This window comes from Castor canadensis, chromosome 9 (assembly GCF_047511655.1).
Source record: "Castor canadensis chromosome 9, mCasCan1.hap1v2, whole genome shotgun sequence".
NCBI classification, from domain to species: Eukaryota; Metazoa; Chordata; class Mammalia; order Rodentia; family Castoridae; genus Castor; species Castor canadensis.
Genome location: NC_133394.1, coordinates 55,920,013 through 55,940,626, shown reverse-complemented (window position 1 = coordinate 55,940,626; position 20,614 = coordinate 55,920,013). Strand labels below are relative to the sequence as shown.

General features: G+C 38.6%; 1 long non-coding RNA gene and 1 other non-coding gene across 2 annotated transcripts; both read right to left on the bottom strand.

Annotated features, from left to right (window-relative positions):
* Positions 1-1,476: 1,476 nt before the first annotated feature.
* LOC109675975 (uncharacterized) lies at positions 1,477-14,248 on the bottom strand. Its single transcript, XR_002211494.2, has 4 exons — positions 13,937-14,248; positions 6,741-6,825; positions 3,041-3,159; positions 1,477-1,626 (listed from the first exon to the last, which is right to left on the bottom strand). It is a non-coding gene; the product is annotated as an uncharacterized lncRNA (long non-coding RNA).
* On the bottom strand, positions 12,310-12,469 carry LOC141411066 (U1 spliceosomal RNA). The gene has a single exon (XR_012435926.1). It is a non-coding gene; the product is annotated as a U1 spliceosomal RNA (small nuclear RNA).
* Positions 14,249-20,614: the final 6,366 nt, after the last annotated feature.

The window sequence follows — 20,614 nt, the reverse complement described above, 5'->3', positions numbered from 1 at the left end:
CCTGTCATCCATTCCTCTGCCCCAGCCCCAACTGCTGCTTCAACTGCCAGCAAGTCCACAGACAGCCAGGGGATGCCCAGTACAGGGGCATGGGACTCCAATTCCCATAACTGCCTCTGCACTGCACAAGCCCACCGATCAGGGCTAGGGCACCTCATTGACCTCACTCAAACCCACTAGCCAAGGAACCTGCTCAGCCCCGCCCTCGACCCCAATGACAGGTCTCCCTGAAGTATTAAAAATTAAAGAATTAATTTTTTCCAAGCCTCCCCGACCCCACCTTTGCTACCAACAAGTGCATGCTAAACACCAAGAGATCCCCAGCAGGAGGGTGCTGCGGAGTCCCTTGCCCACAACTGCCTCAGCAGTGCACAAACCCAGCCAGACAACCCTTCACAGACCTGGGCCAGCGCACCTGACTGACCTCACTGGAACCCAGCAGCCAAGGAAGTTGCTCAGCCCTGCCTTCCTCCGCCATGACTGCGTCTTCCCCAAGCCTGGAAATTTAAAGAATTCATGTTTTCCAAGCGTCCTCCGACCCCAATGCATGTTCAGTTCCTCTCAGCCCCTTTGCTACCACAGGCGTGCCCTCTTCCCCTACTGATAGGTCTCCCTGAAATATTAAAAATTAAAGAATTAATTTTTTCCAAGCCTCCCCGACCCCAACTTTTCTACCAACAAGTACATGCTAAAGTCCACCAAATCCCTAGTTTTCCACTGTACCTTTCAGTTACCCTATGCCCACAATACACATACCTTTCAATACTTAAACAAGGCAACTATCCTGGTTAATATATATGTATTTATTCTTGCCTTTTTAAACACAGCTGAATTTTTTTCCAATTGTCATGACCAAACCCATAATTGCTTTGCTGCAAACTTGCCCTTACCCTTTCTACTGTCAACATTAAATCCTGGCTGGTCGGGCAGGACAATGAAACTCTTGAAGGCTGATTTGGCTTCACCCCTTGTGAAGAAAGGACACTGTTTCTCCTGAATGTTGCATTTAGGGAGCCTTGGGAACCCATAGACTCATTCTCGTGAGCTAGGAGACTGGAAGTTTCCAAGGCATCCCCCCTTAGGTGAAGTGACCTTGAATGCAGCCAGTGCTGGGAAGCCATACTGCCAGACTGCTTTAAAGGGTCTTGTTCTACATATTGGGTTCCTGGCTCTTCCCATAAGCAGTGGCAGGCCACTTCTGGGCCACCCAGCTCCTCACCTTTCCAAGAGAAGCCACTCCAGCATTGGGTCTCCAACCACTGTTTGCCCCTGACCTTCCAAGCCCCTTTACTATCCTCTGATGCTGGTCCTCGGGTTTCCATGATGCAAAGGATAAGGAGTCACCGGTCCACAGCAGGCAGCTAAGGAAGGGAATCCTATCAGACTTCCATGTCAACAAAAAGCTGCTAATGTCTAGAAGCACAGAGAATAGGTACTGCCCACCTGGACTGGGTAAGGAGGGACCCATGTCCTCATTTAAGTATGTGCCAGGCAGCTGAGACCTCTTTGCTTGTCTCAGGCATCGCAAGTCCCTGGTTGCTGCAGCCAACGCACCCAGCTCTGCATGTGCCCATTCCCTCCACTCGACATCCACTGGGCTGCTCCTGGTTCAGCACCTGGAACGGCCTTGACAGCCAGTGAAGCGGATGAGAGGGTAGTCTGAGGACAGACCACAGATCAGCATTGCCCCAAATCAGCACTTCACAGGTCATGACCAGGGACTCAGACTTACATCGCTCAAGCCTTGACAAGGAACCTTCTAGTGCCCCCCCATAATCATGTCTCCCAAAATTTCAAATATTAAAGAATTAATGGTCCTAATCTCCCATGAAAATTTAAAATCCTGTCACTATCTTCACTATGAAAAACAATATGCTAAATTATGGAAGAACCCCCATTTCCCACTGCATGTTAATGCAGATCCCTGTATTATTACTGTAAATAAGAAAGACCCAGTATAATAAAATTCATTGTACATAAAATAATCAAGTGAGTAGTGTTTCTTATCTAGTGTTTTAAAAATAGCAAAAATAACCTTGAATGTAAAATCAGAAAATGTATGAATTCACATTCACAAATGTACTGTCTTCTAGAGAAAGGGTTACACCTGTAATCCTCTCCAGGGCCAGAATTGGTATTTCTGTATTAATGGAAGCTTGAAATAATGCCTGCTGTATGGAACTCAAGAAACATTTTAAATGAGTAACTGCTTCTTAAATAGGTTTTACTATGTCTTCTACTTATGTCCTCACAACTCAAAATAAAAAGTATACTGAAGGAACTACTCTATGAAACTCTAGGAAGGAAGGAAGGGAAAAGAGAATGATAGGGCCTCAACATGTAGTAAAACATAGTATCTGTGAAGGTAGAGGATATAGATATGTATTGAAAGCTATTGCAAATGGGATGGGGAAAGGAAAAGGGTAATGGAAAACAATGAAAGGGGTTGAAGGGAGCAAAATAGAGTAGACCCACAGTTGTGACACATTGAGAAACCCTTTGGAACATCTACTTAAATATTAATAATGAAGACAGGACTATAAATAGTCACAGTGTATGTATGGGGAGGGTTCTGAGGAAGGAGGGTGAATGACAGAGATTAAGGTGAGGATACAAGGTGGATGTTAGACTTCACTTAATTCTATGAATTAGAACCAAGAAACCTCTTGTAATTTCTTTAACTGGGGAGGGAGGGGTACAGGAGGGGTGCAGGAGGAGGGATGGTGATGGTGAGCTAACTAATGTACAACATAAGACAATAGGGAATTGTCCCAATTAATCCCCCCTTTACAACTAATATTTCTTAATAAGAAAGTAAAAAAACATTTAAAGGCACTTAAAGCCTGGTGTGATGGAGTACACTGATAGTTCCAGCACTAGGGAGTCTGAGGCACAAGGATCCCAAGTTCCAAGCCAGCCTGAGCTCAAGCCAACAAGTCTGGTCCAGGGCTCACACTTTTAATCTTAGATAATCAGAAGGAAGAGATAGAGAGGATCACACTTCAAAGGCAGCTGGGTCAAAGATTTTTCTAGGCCTCACCTCAACCAAGAAAAGTTGGACACGGTGGCAGGCACCTGTCACCAGAGCTCCACGGGAAACAGAAAGTGTATATAAGCAGGATCTCTGTCCATGCCTGCCCAGGCAAAAAGTGAGACATACTATGAAGAAAATAAGGAAAGAAAAAATAAATTAATAAATACATAAATGCATATCAAAGAACAAAAAGGCCTGGGGAAGCAGCTCAACAGCTAGAGTACCTACCTAGAAAGTGCCAGGCCCTGGTTTTAAAGGCCAGTATCAATACCTTCACGCAAAACACATATAGTTCATCTATAAGCAATATTGTGCAAAGAACAAAAGTCAGCTGACTGTCTTCATTCATTTTTAAAACCCTTATAAACATGGGCAGATTAAAGAGCAAGTCAAAGAAGAGAAAATCATGCTGACGCTTGTTAATCAACTTTAGGATTTCCAGGCTTTATAGCCTAAGCATGACTTAGCAGTCAGATTTCAAAAGCCAAAACCCAGGTCCGATTTTGTGTAGGTCACATTACACCACCCAATCCTCCACTCACTACTATTTCTAACCACACAGATTGTATTACAAGTGAAGCAGAAATCACCTTTTTTTCTGTTGGAACTTAAACTAGATATTAGTTTTTAAAAATCATAGCTAAATTCCCCATGGAAGTGTTTCTTGTCAGAGACTGAAATGATCTGGTTTTGGCTTTTCTCACCAGAAGGTCCATCTTCCTGTTTCATCTTAAGAAACTGAAAAGCAGCAATATTTTCCCCAATTAGACAATGTATTCTGCCTCCATTAGCGGTGTTACCATTTCAAATGAAGTAATTTGAACATGAAAACCCACCCAGAAACTATTAGACCTGTAGTCCAATAGTACATTTCTTCTTCAAGTTTCTAAATAATCCATGCTACATGGAGCAGTGGGCAATGATTTTCAAAGTGAGATCTTCCAAATGTTGCAAATTCACTGTCCTATGGACAGAGCATGAGGTGGGAGTTAGAGGATTCTGGAAGAAAACTCTTTTCTTTACAAGTAACTCTACAATATAATCCAGACAAACTTTTTCCTACCAAATTGCTGGGTCCTTTATGATAAAAGAGGGTGCTTTACTTTCTCTCCTCTTCCAGACTCTTTACCAAATGAAAATCCCCTTACAAGCACGTGAAATGCTAGAGCAATGGTATAGCATCTACCAGGTTAAGGGTCAGGGTTCTGCTGAGTCACAACTCTGACTTTGGACAAGTTACCCTTCCATTTGAACTGTGTGTGTTCATTCTCTCATCTGTAAAATGGGAATAATAATATAGTTTACTTAATAGGGTTTTTGATGATTCAGTGAGATACCCTATGTACACAATCCACACACCACTCAATAATTACACAAGAAAACTATCCTGGTTAATTTATATGTATTTATACTTTTGTCTAATTAAACTACCTCAGCTGAAATGTTTACTCTTAGGCATTGTAAATCTCATGACAGCTTTGCAGGAAATCTTGGCCTTTCTACTGTCAACAGTAAGTCCATTTGTGGCTGAAGGTGAGTGGAGTCAGGACAATTATAATTCTCCTGAAGGCAATGACTTGGCTTCACCTTCACTGAGCAAAAGACACTGTTTCCACTGAGTGTTGTGCAATACCCATGAGGACCAAAGCACATATAGCTAATGAACTAGGAGCATGGGAGGCTCTAAGGCTTCCCCACTTGAGGTGAAGTGTCCCTGAGTGAAGCACCCTCTCGGGAGGTATACTTCCAGTGTGCTAAAGAGCCTCACGACCTACCTCTGGATTCCTGATCCTTCACACAAGCACTGGCAGGCTGGCTTTGGCCCACCATGCTGTCTTAACATCCCAGGAAGGCCCAATGCAGCATGGTCCCCAACCAGTGGCTCCCACCACCCTTCCAATATCCCTTACTGATGTCTGACACTGGTCCGCAGTTCCTTGTGATACAAGTGATGACACAAGGAGAAGTCATCACTACAGCAGGTGGAGGAGAAAGAGAATCTTATCAGACTCTCAAATCAACAAAAAGATGCTAATGCCCAGAAGCATAAAGAAAAGGTATTGCCAAACTGGACTGGGCCAGGATGGATCTATCCACTCATTCAGTCAGTGCCAGGCAGCTGAGACCTCTCTGCTTTTCTCAGGGATCACATATCTCCTGAGGCCACAACCCTGAGTCCAACATGGTCCCCAGCCCTGCAGGTTACCACTCCATCTGCCTCCCCTTAGCCACACCTGGTTCATACACTCCTGGAAGGGCCCTTGACAGACAGGGGAGTCGAGCAGAAGGGGAGTCCTTGCTGAGGACCTGGCACCTAATTTACCTCACTCAAGCCCTGACAGGGAACCTGCCCAGCCCTGTACTCCTTCACTCACATATATGTCTCCCAAATTTTTGAAAATTAAAGAATTAATGCTGACCTCCAATGAAATTTTAAAATCTTGTCCCTGTCTCCACTATGGAAAACAGTATGCTGAAGTCTGGAAGAACCCTAGTTTCTCACTGTACATTAAAGCAAATTCCTAACTTATTACTGGAAATAAGAAAGACATATTATAATTCATTGTACCTAAAATACCTGTGCCATTAGTGATTCTTACCCAAGGCTTAAATAAAACAAAAACATCCTTGCAAGTAAAGTCAGGAAAACACATGAGTTCACAAAAGTACTGCCTTCTGGAGAAATGGTTACTAATGTAGTCCTCTCCAGGGCCACAATGACCACTTCTGTATTAACAGAATCTTGAAATAATGCCTCTTGTATGGCACTCAAGAAACATTTATTAAATAAATTAACTGCTTCTTAAACAGGTTTAGCCATGCCTGATACTAATTTTCACAGAATTCATAATCAAAAATATAATTAAATCCAGGTGTGATGGAGCACTTGAGAGGTCACGACATTAGATCAAAATTCTTGGCCAGCTTGAGCAACAGGGCAAAAACTCTACTTCAAAAAACTAAGAAGTCAAGGCTAAGGGTCACACCTCTCAGCAACCCAGAAGGCAGACATCTCATGGATCACAATTTAGGGCTAGCTGGGGAAAAATTTTTGCTAGACTTCATCTCAACAAAGGAAAGGTTGACATGCTGGCAGGAACCTGTATTCACATCTAAACAGGAAGCACAATTGTATAAGGAGGATCTCAGTCCATGACTGCCCAGGCAGAAAGTTGAGATGCCTATCACAAATATAATGAAAGCAAATATGAATGAATGAATGCATGGGTAAATAAATAAATAAAAAGCAAAAACAAAGCAGGCTAGAGCCACAGCTCAAATGACAGAGTGCCTGCCTAGCAAGTGCCAGGCCCTGATTTCAAATGCCAGTACCCGCCTCTTCCAACTTTACACAATATTGTGCAAAGAACAAATGTCAACAGATTTTTTCACTTATTTTTAAAACCCTTTACAAACATGGGCAGATTAAAGAGCAAGCCAAAGAAGAGGAAAGCATGCAGACATTTGTTAATCAAGTCTAGGATTTCCAGGTTTTCTCCTGCTCATGTACAGCCTAAGCATGACATGGCAGTCAGATAGCAAGAGTCCAAAACTCAGGTAAAATGATGTGCAGGTCACATTACTCAATCCACTACTCTGCTGGCATTCCCTGGCCACACAGATTGTTTCACAAATGAAGCTTTTCTTCCTAGTGGAACTTAAACTAGAAATTAGATTTTTAAAAACTGTAGCCAAAAACACCTACTGAAATGTTTTGCACATTCTGTAGTGTTCTGGTTTTTCTTCCGTTTCTCTTCAGAAGGTCCTTCTTCATGTATGATCTTCAGAAACTGAAAAACAAGGACATTTTAACTAGTTGCACAGGGTGTTCTGGCTTTACTAGCAGTGTTACAATTTCAAACTAAGTAGATTAAACATGAATGCACACACAGAAACCATTGTACCATTAGTTCAATATTACATTTCCTTCAAAGTTTCAAAGCAAGAAATAAGAAATCTAGGAAAAGACCATAATTTTCAAAGTAAAATCTTGCAAATGTTTCAAAATCACTGAGGAAGGCATCAGAGGATTCTCCAGGAAACTTTCTACCTTTAAAACTTACTCAAAAGTGTGGCCTGAAGAAACTTTTTCCATCCAATTGCCAGGTTCCTGCCGTCAAGGAGGATGCCTTACTTACTGTTCCATCGTGGGCATCCTGCACACTTTACGCAATGAAAATAGTCTTACACACTCTTGAGATGCTAGAGGGACAGTAGCACATACAAAAGATTAAGGGACTTTAAAGGAGTCAGATGGCCTGGCTGAGTCACAGCTCTGACTTTGGACTAGTTATCCTTACTTTATAGGTGGGGACTTTCATTATATCATCTGTAAAGTGGGAATAATAATAGAACTTGTGTACTAGGGTTTTTGATGATTAAATGAGATAATATGTGCACACAATCCACATATCACTCAACAGTTACACAAGAAAAATATTCTGGTTAATTTGTCTATGTTGATAACTTTTGTCTAGCTAAAGTAAATCAGCTGAAACTTGTACTCTTAACACATTGCAATACTGGCCATTGCTTTACAAGAATTTTTTCCTTTACCCTTGCAATGTCAACTTTACTAAGTCCAGTGGGGGAATCAGGGACAAGTGATGCTCTCCTGAAGGCAATCACTCCATTAATCTCCTCTTAACCAAAGACACTGTTTTCTGCGGAGATGTCTTTCACAGTGTCGCACAAAGCACCCAACAGAACGTGAGCACACTGAGCCAGGAGAAAGGGAGGATCCAAGGCTTCACTGCCTGTGGTGAAGCACCCCTTGGTGAAGCACGTGTGGGTTGGCCTCACTCCCAGGCTGCTAGAGCAGTTTATGGCTGATCTAGCTGGTGCCTGGTCTTTACTTCCAGCACAGGCCCAACTAGATGCCTTAAGTCACCACAGGGCCTACTCAAATATCATGTCCCCAGCCACTGGCTGCCCCAGCCCTTCATGAACCCTTACTTACCTCCAATGCAGGTTCAAGTGTGGGAGGCAAAGGACAATGGGAGGGGTACCACTATACCAGACAGCCTAGGAAGCCAAACCTCACAGACACCAAGCCAAGGCTGCTGAGGCAGAAGCAGATGCACTGGTAAAAAGTACCACTCTCCTGGAACGGGCCAGGTGGGACCCATCTCCTCACCTTGATGAGTGCCAGGCAGCCACAACCTCACCATTTGCTTATCTTCTGGGACACAGAGTCCTGGATGGCAACCACCTGAGCCTGATGCAGCCCCTTTCCCCCACCAGGCTCTGCTGCCCCCACTCCCTCCACCAGCCATCCTCCCTTATGCACATAGTTCAGCTCCTAGAAGGGAGCTGTGACAGCCAGGGCACTGGAGGAAAGTGGCTGTCCATACTGAGGCCAAGGCTCTGAACTTCAGCAACCCAGCACTTCACTGATCAGGAGGAGGGAGACTGAATTGTGTCATTCAAGTCCTGGGTAGGAACCTGCTGAATCCCACCCTCCTGCCCCCCATAATAATGTCTCCCATAATTTTCCCCAATTAAAGGATTAATTTTCCTAACTTACCATGAAATTTTAAAATTCTGCCTTTATCTTTCCAATGAAAAGCTGTATGCTAACATCTCTAAGAGGCCTAGTTTCCCAATGTACCTTAAAGCAGCTCCCTGCTTTATTAATGAAAACAATAAATATTTATTATAATTGAATTCAGTGTAAATAAAACTACCGAGTCAGCAGTGCTTCTTTCCTAGTCTTTTACATAAAATAAAAAATATTTTTGCATAGAACATCAGAAAAACATGAATTCAGAAAATTGCTGCCTTGTACACAAAAGAATCACTACCATAATACTCTCTAGGGCCCCAATGACCACTTCTTTATTATCAGAAACTTTAATAATGCCTGCTGCAAAGCACTCAAGAAATATTTGTTATAATTAAACTGCACATTAATCAGGTTTAACTATGTCTGATATTAATCTCCAAAGAACTCATAATAAAAAAGTACACTTGACACCAGGTGTGATGGAGCACAACTGTAACCCCAGTGCTTGGAAGGCTGAGACATGAGCGTCAAGTTCCAGGCCAGCCTGAGCAACAGAGCAAAACTCTACCTCAAAACACAAACAAGTCAGGGCTCGGCGTCACTCATCTTATCTTAGCTAGCCAGAAGGAAGACATCACATGGATCACAATTCAGGGCTAGCCGGGGAAAAAGTTGCTAGACCTCATCTCAACCAATAAAAGTTGGACATGCTGGCAGAAACCTTTCTTCACAGCTACACAGGAAGTACAAGTGTATATAAGGAGGATTGCAGTCCATGCCTGCGCAGGCAAAGAGTAAGAGACCCTATTACAAAAATAATGAAATAAAAAATAAATGAGTGAATGGATAAATGAATAGCAAAAATGCAGAAGGCTACAGTCACAGCTCAAATGACAGAGTACCTGCTTAGTAAGTGCCAGGCTCATATTTCAAACCTCAGTATCCCCACAAATTCCAACACATATGCATTGTTCAACTTTATACACTATTGTACAAAGAATGAATTCAACTAACTTTCTGCACTTATTTTTAAAACTCTTTATAAAAATGCACAGATTAAAGAGGAAGCCAAAGAAGAGGAAAGCATGCAGACACTTGTCAATCAAGTCTAGGATTCCCTGGCTTTTTCCTGCCAATGTACAGCATAAACATAACTTGTCAGTCAGTTATTCAGTATCCAAAACTCAGGTAAAATGATTTGTAAGGTTTTCACTACCAAGTTCTCCACTGCCATTCCCTGTTTGTGGTAGGGGAGGCCCAGTCATATCCTGTGTGACAAACCACATTCTACAACCTTGGAAATCCTGATAGTGAGCTGAAACTAAAAGCCTTCCTAGAGTAAAGTATTAAGCCAAATGGCTTAATCCTAGCTCCCAGGCTTAGAATGCATGCTGAAGGGACCGCCACAAGTAACACATCAGTTCCTTACAGGACCACTTCAGATCACCTGGCTAAACAAACAAGCTGACCACAACTACCCAAACCTCAAGAAGAGCCTAGAATTAAGAACCCTGAGTGTAATCCCCTAAAACCTGTCCAGTAGAGCATGAACCACTGATTGCCACACAGCTCAAGATGTCAACTCTAAAAAGAGATAGCATCCAGATAAGAAATCAGAGTGAAATACACAGTGTACTCATTAAACTCAGAGAAAACCTACTCCTTTCCATAAAAAGGAAAAAACTGCACAATTATATCATCTATATCTATGTAGATACAGATGTATATATAAACATATTTAATTAAAAATGTGTTACTTCCTTTTTCCATTCTGTTGAATTTCTAGACATATATAACCAGACAAAACTGAACCAAGAGGATATAAATCATCTAAATATATCTATAACAAGGAATGAAATTGAAGTAGCAATAAGACTCTCCCAAAAAAGAAATATCTGAATTAACCAGATCTTTAAAGAAATAAACTCAGCACTCCTCAATCTTTTCCATGAAATAGCAAGGGAAGGAATACATTGAGAACACCATTCTATGAAGCCAGTGTTACACTTATCCCCAGACTGGACAAAGCCACAACAAAAAAAGAATTATGGGCAAATCTCTTAATGAGATTAGATGCAAAAATCCTCTATAAAATACTGTGAACTGAATTCAACAACATATCAAAAAGTTCATGTACCGTGACCAAGTCAGTTTTATCCCAGGGATGAGGGGATGGTTCAACATATGCAAATCATTAAATGTAATACAGAATATTAATAGAAGCAAAGGCAAAAACCACGTGATCATCTCAATAGATGCAGAAAAACCCTTCAGGAATTCAACATTCTTTCATGATAAAACTAAGAATAGAAGGAAGTTAAGCCTATATATATATATATATATATATATATATATATATATATATATTTTATATAGGCTATATATGACAAACCTATAGCCACATCACACTAAATAGCGAAAAATTAAAACACTTTCTTCTAAAGTCAGGAACAAGGCAAAGGTTCTACTCTCTACTCTTATTCAACAGTCTTAGAATTACTAGCTAGAGCAATAAGACAGGAAGAAGTAATAAGAATAATTCAAATACAAAGCAAAGAAGTCAAACTATTCCTGTTTGCAGATGACATGATCTTATACCTAAGAGACACAGAAAACTCCACTAAAAGAAAATAAACACCTTCAGTAAAGTAGAAGGATACAAAATAAATTCACAAAACTCAGTAATCTTTGTATATACCAACAATAAGCAGACTGAGAAAGAATATAGGAAAACAGTTCCATTTACAATAGCCTCCAAAATAATATAGTACATAGGAATACACTTACCAAAGGGAGTGAAAGATCTCGACCTCTACAATGAAAACTATAAATCACTGAAGAAAAAGAAATCAAAGATTCCAGAAGATGGAATGATCTCCCATGCTCATGGACTGGCAGAATCAAGATTGTGAAAATAACTATATTACCAAAAGCAATCTACATGTTCAAAAAGCAATTGCCCTCAAAATTCCAATGACATTCACCACAGAGATTGAAAAATCAACCTGAAGTTCATTTGGAATCATGAAAGACCACAGATAGCCAATGCTAGAGGTCACAATACCCAACTTAGAACTCTACTTCATAGTCACAGCAATAAAAACTGCATGGTACTGGCAGAAAAACATACAGGAAGACCATCTGAACAGAAATGAAGACTCAGATTCATATCCACCAGCAATACTCACCTGATTTTTTGACATCACCCAAACCATTTGATGGAGAAAAGACGGCCCTTCAATAAATGTTGCTGGGAATTGGTCCTATCTGCATGCAGAAAACTGAAACTAGATCCATGTCTTTCACCATGTACAAGTATTAACTCAAGGTGAGTGTTAAGGTAGAAAGGAGAAAAAAAAGAGGGGATGAACCAATTTAGGTTTTAATACATATATACATGGAAATGTTACTATGAAACACCCTGTATAGATATCTTAAACAAACAAAATTGCCTTTTTTTTTTCAAAAAACGAGGACATAAAGGTAAAACAGGTTCTGTCTGTGGGTTGGAAGCACTGGAAAGGAGGGAGGATATAAAGGATATAGGAGGTGAATATGGTGGAAATGTTACGTACTCATGTATAAAAATAGGAAAATGAGTTCTGTTGAAACTATTCCAGAGTCGAGGGGGGATAAAGAAGAATGATGGGGGGTGATCAATTCAACTCTGACATATGAACTTTTGCAAATTTCACAGTTCACAACAAGAAAAAAAGCTACAAAGAATTTATTAATTCCTTTTACTCACAAATGCATTTTATTTTTTTTTAAGGGGAGAGCACAAACACAGTCCCCCACTACCACAAATTATGCAGTCAAGTTTCCCACATTTGAGGAAATCGCAAGGGTCAGCACATCTAGAGTGCAATGGATAAGCCTCGACCTGGATCACATTCGTGATCATGGTATCTCCCCTGCCAGTTAAGTGCACAAATGCATTTTAATATACATGAGAAATTGCATAGTTATCCTAATCCTCAAGTAGCACTTGTCTTGTCTAATAGAAACAGGCTTTTCTTCCTTCTTGGGGTGGTGAATTAAGCCAGCCTGTAGTGAGAGGGCTCATGGAAAATGTATCTTGGCAGAAAAATACTCCAGGAAGCCTCTTAGAAGTGTCAGTACCTTCTATCTGGCAGCCAGCAAGAGAATAAGACCTTGGCTCCACAATTTTATGGAAATGATTGTGCTAACAACATGAAAGAAAGGGAGGGAAATGGGAAGATGAAAGGAGTGAAAGAAGGGAGAAAGAACAAAGTAAAGTTAAAAGAGTAAACTATCATAGATATTAACAATTATATTAGCTTTTCATCTCTGTGACAAAAATAGATGAGAAAGTCAACATAAAGGAAGAAAGGTCAATTTCAGCTCAAGATTTCAGAGGTTTCGGTCCATGGTTAACTGGCTTTATGTTTTAGGCCATTGGTGATGCAGGACGTCACAACAGAAGGGTATGGCAGATGAAAGCTGCTCACCTCATGGCAACCAGGAAGGAGATACACACACACACGGGGTGATGTGACACAGGGTCAGAGGAGACAGACAGAGAGAGAGAGAGAGAGAGAGAGAGAGAGAGAGAGAGAGAGAAGCAAAAAGACAAATGGAAATTGCCACTTTACAACAAGATTCAAGTATATTCTACCACTGAGTGAAAAGTTAGTGAGCTACTCAATTGTCACACTGTCTCAAAGTGTCACTCCACAAATTTCATACTTAAAAAACTATGAAAGAACCTGTACAATGGGAAAATCTGGTAATACCACCTAAACCAAATAAGAACAATTACACTAACAATGAAACAAATTTACACGTGTGGACGTGCACCATGTTCTCATCTGCTGACAAATCAGTTATGCAGGGTTTCTACCATTTAACCAGAATCTAATCATAAAGGAAACAATTGGACCATTCTGCAAAACAGGCTTGGACTCTTCATGACCTCTCAATGTCATAAAAAATGAAGTTAAAACGAAAAAAGTAAAACATTTCTAGAACAAAAGTGATAAAATGGACAAAACATAATTAAAAGCAATAAATCAATGTATCATCATAGACTGAATGCTTGATCAATCAAAAAGAAAAGCTACTAAAGACATTTGGGACTTCAGCGGCCTTGGAGACCCTGGGGCCAAGTCTTCATATCTTATGGGCTTAAAACTCTAGACCCTGAGAACTAGAAGCTTAAGGTTCCAAGCCTTTGAAACTAGAGACTCACTTCAGGTCAAAGTGAGCTTTGGGCCTGCAGAGTCCGCAGCCCTGCACACAATAACTAGCATCACAGCCCAGGAGCTTAGGGTGTCGGGACCCTAGGCCCTTAACCCTTGTTAGCTCTCTGGAAAGCTTTCCACCCAGCCTTGCTTCCTCACCCCTTTCTACACTCCAGTCTTCTCTGGTCTTACCTCCAATGCCTTTCTCCTTTGAGTACTTTCACAGTCCTTCACAGTCTTTGTTCCCACGTCTTAAATTCTTCAGTTGCTTCATAGTTGCTGTGTGGATCCACCCGTTTATATCCTGGAGTCCTGGGGTTGTACAGCCTTGGAAGTCACTCTCCAACCACCTTCTAGTTCCTGTCTGATGCTTGAAGCTTCAAAGTAGGGTTTTATCTTCTCTTAGCATTACTGGTTAAACCTGTTTCAACGATGATGAAGACTACAAGGAGGCAAAAACCATCTTGGAAGACCCTTTTACAAGACCCAACATCACAACACCTTCAACGCAGCAAACCGAAGAGAAGACTGGAACGCATAGCCTGCTTATATAGCTTTGGTAGGATTGTAATTCCACCAATCACAGCCTTAGCTTCCAGTTCTACCAATCATAAGCCTTGTATTTTGCCAATCACAGGCCTTGCTTATGAACCAATCACAAGTTTACATTGCACCAAGCACAGGGTTTTTGCTGAGTTACTGAGGAACCACTTCTCCACCCAGAGTCAGAAATAGCTTCAGGGTCATCTAGAGTTCACCAAGTCTTCCAAAGCCAGCGCAAGTAAAAGCAGAATTCATGGCTTTAGCAGCAGCAGTGATTACAGTGATCCTGGAGATGGAGTACATGAGAGCATTTTGACCCAGTGGACTTTAAATATCCATAACTCCAGTCTGGATATCATTTAACTGTATGTATTAACATCATGTCATACACCTTAATTTTATATATATTATATGTATTTACAAATATTTACATATATTATATATAATATTTATGAAGAGCAATTAAAAAGCAATCCCTTAAAAGATTATAAGGATTAAATAACAGGGACAATTTGCAATGCAGAATAAACTAAAAGAAGGTAGACATTGCTTTTGTAACAATTATCTCTAAATTTAAATCCACAGAGATGGAAGGAAGGGACCCTTGAACTCATTTAAAATTTTTTTTCCATGGTTGTCCTAGTTGGAGTTCTCAAAATGGGCAGTTTTTGTCTGTATTTGTGGATCTGAATATTGCAAAAAAATGTAGTTATCAAACATGTCTGTTTGATTTCCAATTTCTCACGGACTTACTACTCTTTCATTTGTTCTCTTCACTCCTATTACACTGAAAGGACTTTCTGAGCATCAACTAAGTTACTCATCACTGTACTAACAAAAACCCATCTTAGGTAGTCAATAAATTCCTAATGATGAGTAAATCTAGTTATTCGTATGATTTCCCTAACTCCTTTCTATCCTAAAATATGCTCACTTTTTAAAACTTTGTAATTAGGAAAATGTGTATGTACTTAAATGCAACAGCAAATATTAATTCTACTACAATTTGGTTAACTTCCAAATTGTATGTAGAGCTAAGATGCACAATTTTCAATTTTCTGTCATTCAAGGGGTTTGACATTCTGATTCCTTTCATTTCATACTATGGTTTGAAAGTTAAGGGAGGGGTTGCATGGAGTTATATTATGGAATTTTGTTTCTTCACAAAGATCAGAAAGCCATTGTAATTTAAGAAATTAAGTTCATTAAGAAGATACAAATGCTGGCATGATGGTACATGACTGTTATCCCAGCATTTGGAAGGCTAAGACAGAAAGATGGTGAGTTCGAAGCCATCCTGGGGCACAGAATAAGTTCAAGTCTAACCTAGTCTATACAGAAAGGCTGTCTAAAATAAAATTTAAGATCTAATTTTAATTAATTTTCATTAAATTAAATTAATTCAATTTTCCATGTTCTTATGAAGCATGGACAATCATTAGAGATTAATATCTCTATCTCTTTAAGAGCTAAAGGATTTCTCATCTCCTTTCTATATTTTTCTCTACTCTTATTCCTGCGATTTCTATTTGTTGTTCTTTAAAAGAAAGTTCTTAGTAGTTGATCTTCCATTGTTTTGCTTTCCAAATTGATTAGCTTAATAAATCACCAATTTATTTTTGTCTTTGGTTCTTACTTTAAATATTTTTCTTTTCTTTTTTTTTAATTTTATAATTTTTATTAGGATATATTTGTTATACAGGGGGGAGTCATAGTGACAATTCTGATTAGGCTTACAATATACCACCCTCATCATCTCTTCCCCTCAGCTCCTCCCTGTCCCGTTGAAAGCAATTGCAAGAGGTTTCTTTATTCTAGTTCATATAGGTATAGGAAACCCATCAACCATATATCCTCACCTTAATCTTCTTCATTCACTCTCCTCCTCCCACTAGTACCCTCCCCCATGCACTGCATCTATTTTACAGTCCTATCTTTCATTATTAATATTTAAGTTGATGTACAAAAAGGTTTCTTAATATATCCCCACTGTGCATATACTTGACTCTCCCTTACTCCTTATCCTCCCCCCTTTTCCACAGCTTTCAATCCATGTCCTTTCATCCTCTACCTTCACAGATGTTATATTTTTTGATATTACTGATGCTCTATCATTCTCTTTTTCTTTCCTTCTTTGACTTTATCGCTTTATATCCTCATCCCTTTCTTTCACCTTCTCACATTCCTGTGAAAACAATTGGTACTGGTTTTCTTAAATCCTTACTGAAGGAGAATTACTTTCTCCTTTTTCGTTTGAAGGAGAATTACTGCAAGATTCAGCCAGACTAAAAACCCTTGGATTCTTCAGACTTGGACTTAAATGAAAAGAAAAGTGAAGAATAAAAACATCCATTTTTTTCCTTAAAAAATGGCTGCAATTTTATTTTGCTTGACGAGATCAGGTCAATTGTGTATTTTACTTGAAACATCCTCTCTCTTCCACTACTATTTCTATAGGTTGTTCTACTGTTACTTTCTTTTTAACAGTTATCAGTAGAATTTAGACATCAAAGCACTTTCAGCTCCATTTCCCTAGACACACTCCATAGTCTAAAAAATAACCCTGTAAAGCTGTAAGGCAGACAGTGATATTTCACCATCCACACTTTCATCCAATCCTATGTGAACCATGGTAACAGATCTTCATTATGTAGAAGATATAGTATTAAAAATAAACTGGGTTAGTGATCTAATTCTAGTTCAGTGACTACTTTATTCCTCAATGTTATTTAAGATTTTCAAATTCTTGTCTTCTTGAAATAAAACTAAACTATAATAACTGCAGCAGTTTTTCCAGAGCAAAAATTTCAAATGCTTGTTATTTTAATTGAGCAATCAGAGGTCAAAGTAACATCAGGAATTAAGCATATCTCTCCATTTACTCTCCAGAAATTAAAGAAGAGAGAATAGATGACTCTCCAGTTTGAAAGTCAAGTTTAGCAGTGTTTTTACATCGTGACTCAGTGGAAGGGTCCTAAGCTTCTAAAGAGAGGTGATACTTTCAGTTCTGGGGAAAAGCAGTCTTCAGTTTTGCGAATGTAGTAAACTTGTGGTCAGTTGAGTGCCCTTAGGAGGACTGACCTAGTTAGTAGGTGGGAAACACAGCATAGCTGCTCTGCTAGGGGGAGAGACACATTCTTATCAGATATGGCCTCACCATGAGGGCAATTTGTATCACGAGAAAAAGAAGTGCTGTTCCTTTCAGTTTAAAACTCTAGAATGTCTCAACCTCATGTTCTTTTTTAAATGCTCTATCTTCTCTTTTTTATTAGCCTGAGAGAAAATTTTAACTTGAAATTCAATTCTGCAAACCAGAAATGTATAATAATCATCTGACTATTTAACATTGATATTTGCCATTTATCTCTTTAAAAATTTATGGGAATGTGTTCAAATTAAAATTTAATGTTTACCACACACAAGATAAATAGAACTAAACTCCTTTTTGACTTTGTTTTTTAAAGACAAGGTTTTGCTATGCAGCCAGGTTGGCCTGGAAGTCACAACCCTCCTTTCTCAGCTGGATTTCAGGTGTGCACAGCAGGCCTTCAAACACTTCATTACACTTGCTATACTTCAACATAGTCAGTTAGTTTGGGTCTATTATTCATAAGGTGAAAAGAGATTTCATTTCTCCAAAACTTTTGTGCTTTATTTGTTGAATTTATGTAACTGATTTACCCTCCCCAAATATTAGATATTTTATTTCAATATTTATGGAAAGTCAGTGCCTCCATAATATTATTATATAATGGATTTGAGGTATAAAAAAATCCAACAATTTCCTGAAACACATCCTGTGGGACTATTTCATTATAAAAACTAAACTGTGTATGGTTAGATTAATATTTCCATTTTAAAAGACTCATTTGAAAGGAGTTATGAGATGCAATTTGTTAGGGCTAAGCATATATTTTTATATTACCCAGAACATGTAGTGGTGTAAATGGACAGAGCCTTTAATAAAAGTAGAAAAAGGAATGAATGCTTATTAAATAAAAATGAAACTTTTACTCATATTTTTCAGTGGAGAGACCATGTGGTTTGACACAGTAAAACGCCATGAGTAGCACCAAAGTAGTTTGGGGGAATCAATTTTAATGCCTTGCCTCTTCTTCCAGCTGCCTCTCAGTAGTACAAGATCTAATAATAAATATTTCCATTTAGACAATTACCATGTTCTCAATTATATAAACCTTTTGAATTTTTTCTCTTTTTATTGATTTATACATTTTATTAATCTAAGTAGAACAAGTCCTTGAGTTTTCTACCCTACCATTCTTCTGCCCCTAAATTCCTCCATGTGAATATGCTGATCCCAGAAGTTACTTGAGTGAACAGAGAAACATAAATTTACTTGAGTGTTCATTTTTAGAAGTAAATGAACACAATATCACCATTATCCCATAAAGACCCAAATTTCATGTAAACACTCCATACGAAGGATAAAGAGACAAAGGTCAATTTGTGGACAACTCAAAGTCTCAAATTAAATGGCCATATAAAACAGTTTCATGGATCATTGGGATGAAGTCATATTACTAAAACTAAATTTTTTTCTGTTTGTTTTTATTTTTAATTATCATATGTTAATTGTATAAAGCTGTTTCATTGTGATATTTCCACACATGAATATAATGTACTTTGATCAAATTCACCCCTTCTATTACTCTGTGGGTTTTACTATTCTATTTTCATACATGGGTATAAAGTACTTTGATCATACCCATATGCCCATCCTCACCTATTTTGCCCTGTTTGTTTGAAGAAGCTTCCTTCTTAAGCAAAGGGAAGAGCTCTGGGACGTTTTTTTCCTCTTCTACATTGGGTAAAATGAAAGTTGTGAATTCTTTGTTCAACCAAAGAGTTCATGTGTTTGTTTCATTTAAATTAGTAAATATAGTTCAAGTTTTAAAAATTCATTCTGATCATCATTACTATTATGTGATAAATTTAGACTTATTTCTACCTCACTCTATGTTCCTTTTGTCTTCCCTTCCTGCCTCCTGTTGAATTTATAAGATGGTCTACATTCTTCCCTACCCTCCATGTGATCTCTTTGCTGTTTGAGAACTACATGTTGTTTTTCTTTTGGTGGTTACCCTTTTAACATACATACAAAGTCCAATGTTTCTGAGTTTTTTTCTTCCTTTTGAAGATTACAAGATCTGCAGTGTGCTAAAATTACTCACTAAACACCTATTTTCCCATCCAATATTGTTACTGTCATCCAGTTAAATTACACAATAATTTAAAAATCACTTGTTCTGACTTTGTTTTTATAGTCAACAATAAAATTATTGTGTTACTTTTCAATTTTTGCACTCACCATTCCTTTATGTATTCTACTCTTTTCTTGTGGGATCATTCTTCCTGAACAACATCTTTTAGTAGTTTTTCTTTCAGAATGAGGGTCATTGAGTGGTAGGTTTTCATAGTCTTTGAATTGAAATGTTTTACTTATTATTATTCACAGTCTTGAATGCATTTAGCTGGGCATGAAATTCTACAATCACAGCTATTTTTCTCAGTACTTTAATATCTCCCCACTGTCTTTTGGTATTGATAACCTATAAAAGTTGTAAACATTTTACAATCAAATAGCTTTTCCTTTCCCATGTTTCTGTCTTTTTTAACCTGTAGTGGCTTTTACCAGTTTCTCTATATCCTGACAGTTACACAATATTGTACTAAAACGTGGTTACATCTTTCTTACTCTACTTGGTAGTTGTAGCATATGATTTGAGAACTTGAGACTTCCTTCAGTTCTTTTCAATATTGTTTCTATGCCATTCCCTCCATTTTGTTCTTTGTTGAAATCTTATTGCTGTTGGAATTTCTCAAACTATGTTCCATTGCTGTCAACTGCTATTTCAGTAAAGACAAATCTCTTTGTGCTGCATTCTGGATGAAGTTGTCATCATTATCTTTGATTTTCTAGTTTTCTTTTGAACATGATTCAATCTGTAGTTTAGTCCTGTGTGTTATGCTCTGGTTTTCACCATCATTATTTTTCATTTTCAAGACTTGCAATTAGTTTTCATATTTGATTGTCTTACTGCATTTATGCCTGTTTTTGTTTTCCAATTTTTCAATGAATGTCATCTCACAAATTATTTCTGAGGCTCCAAAACATTTATAAAATCTTGGTCAGACTGTATATTTCATCTGGAATAAATATATGTATATATCCCAACAGTGATTTTTGTGGGTGATGTTTCACTGGATTTATTTAAAGATTTTGGAGTTTCAATTTATCAGAAGTTTGAATGGGAAGCTTTGGTTTGGGGTAATTTCTTTATTACCTTCTCTGTGTATACCCTTCCC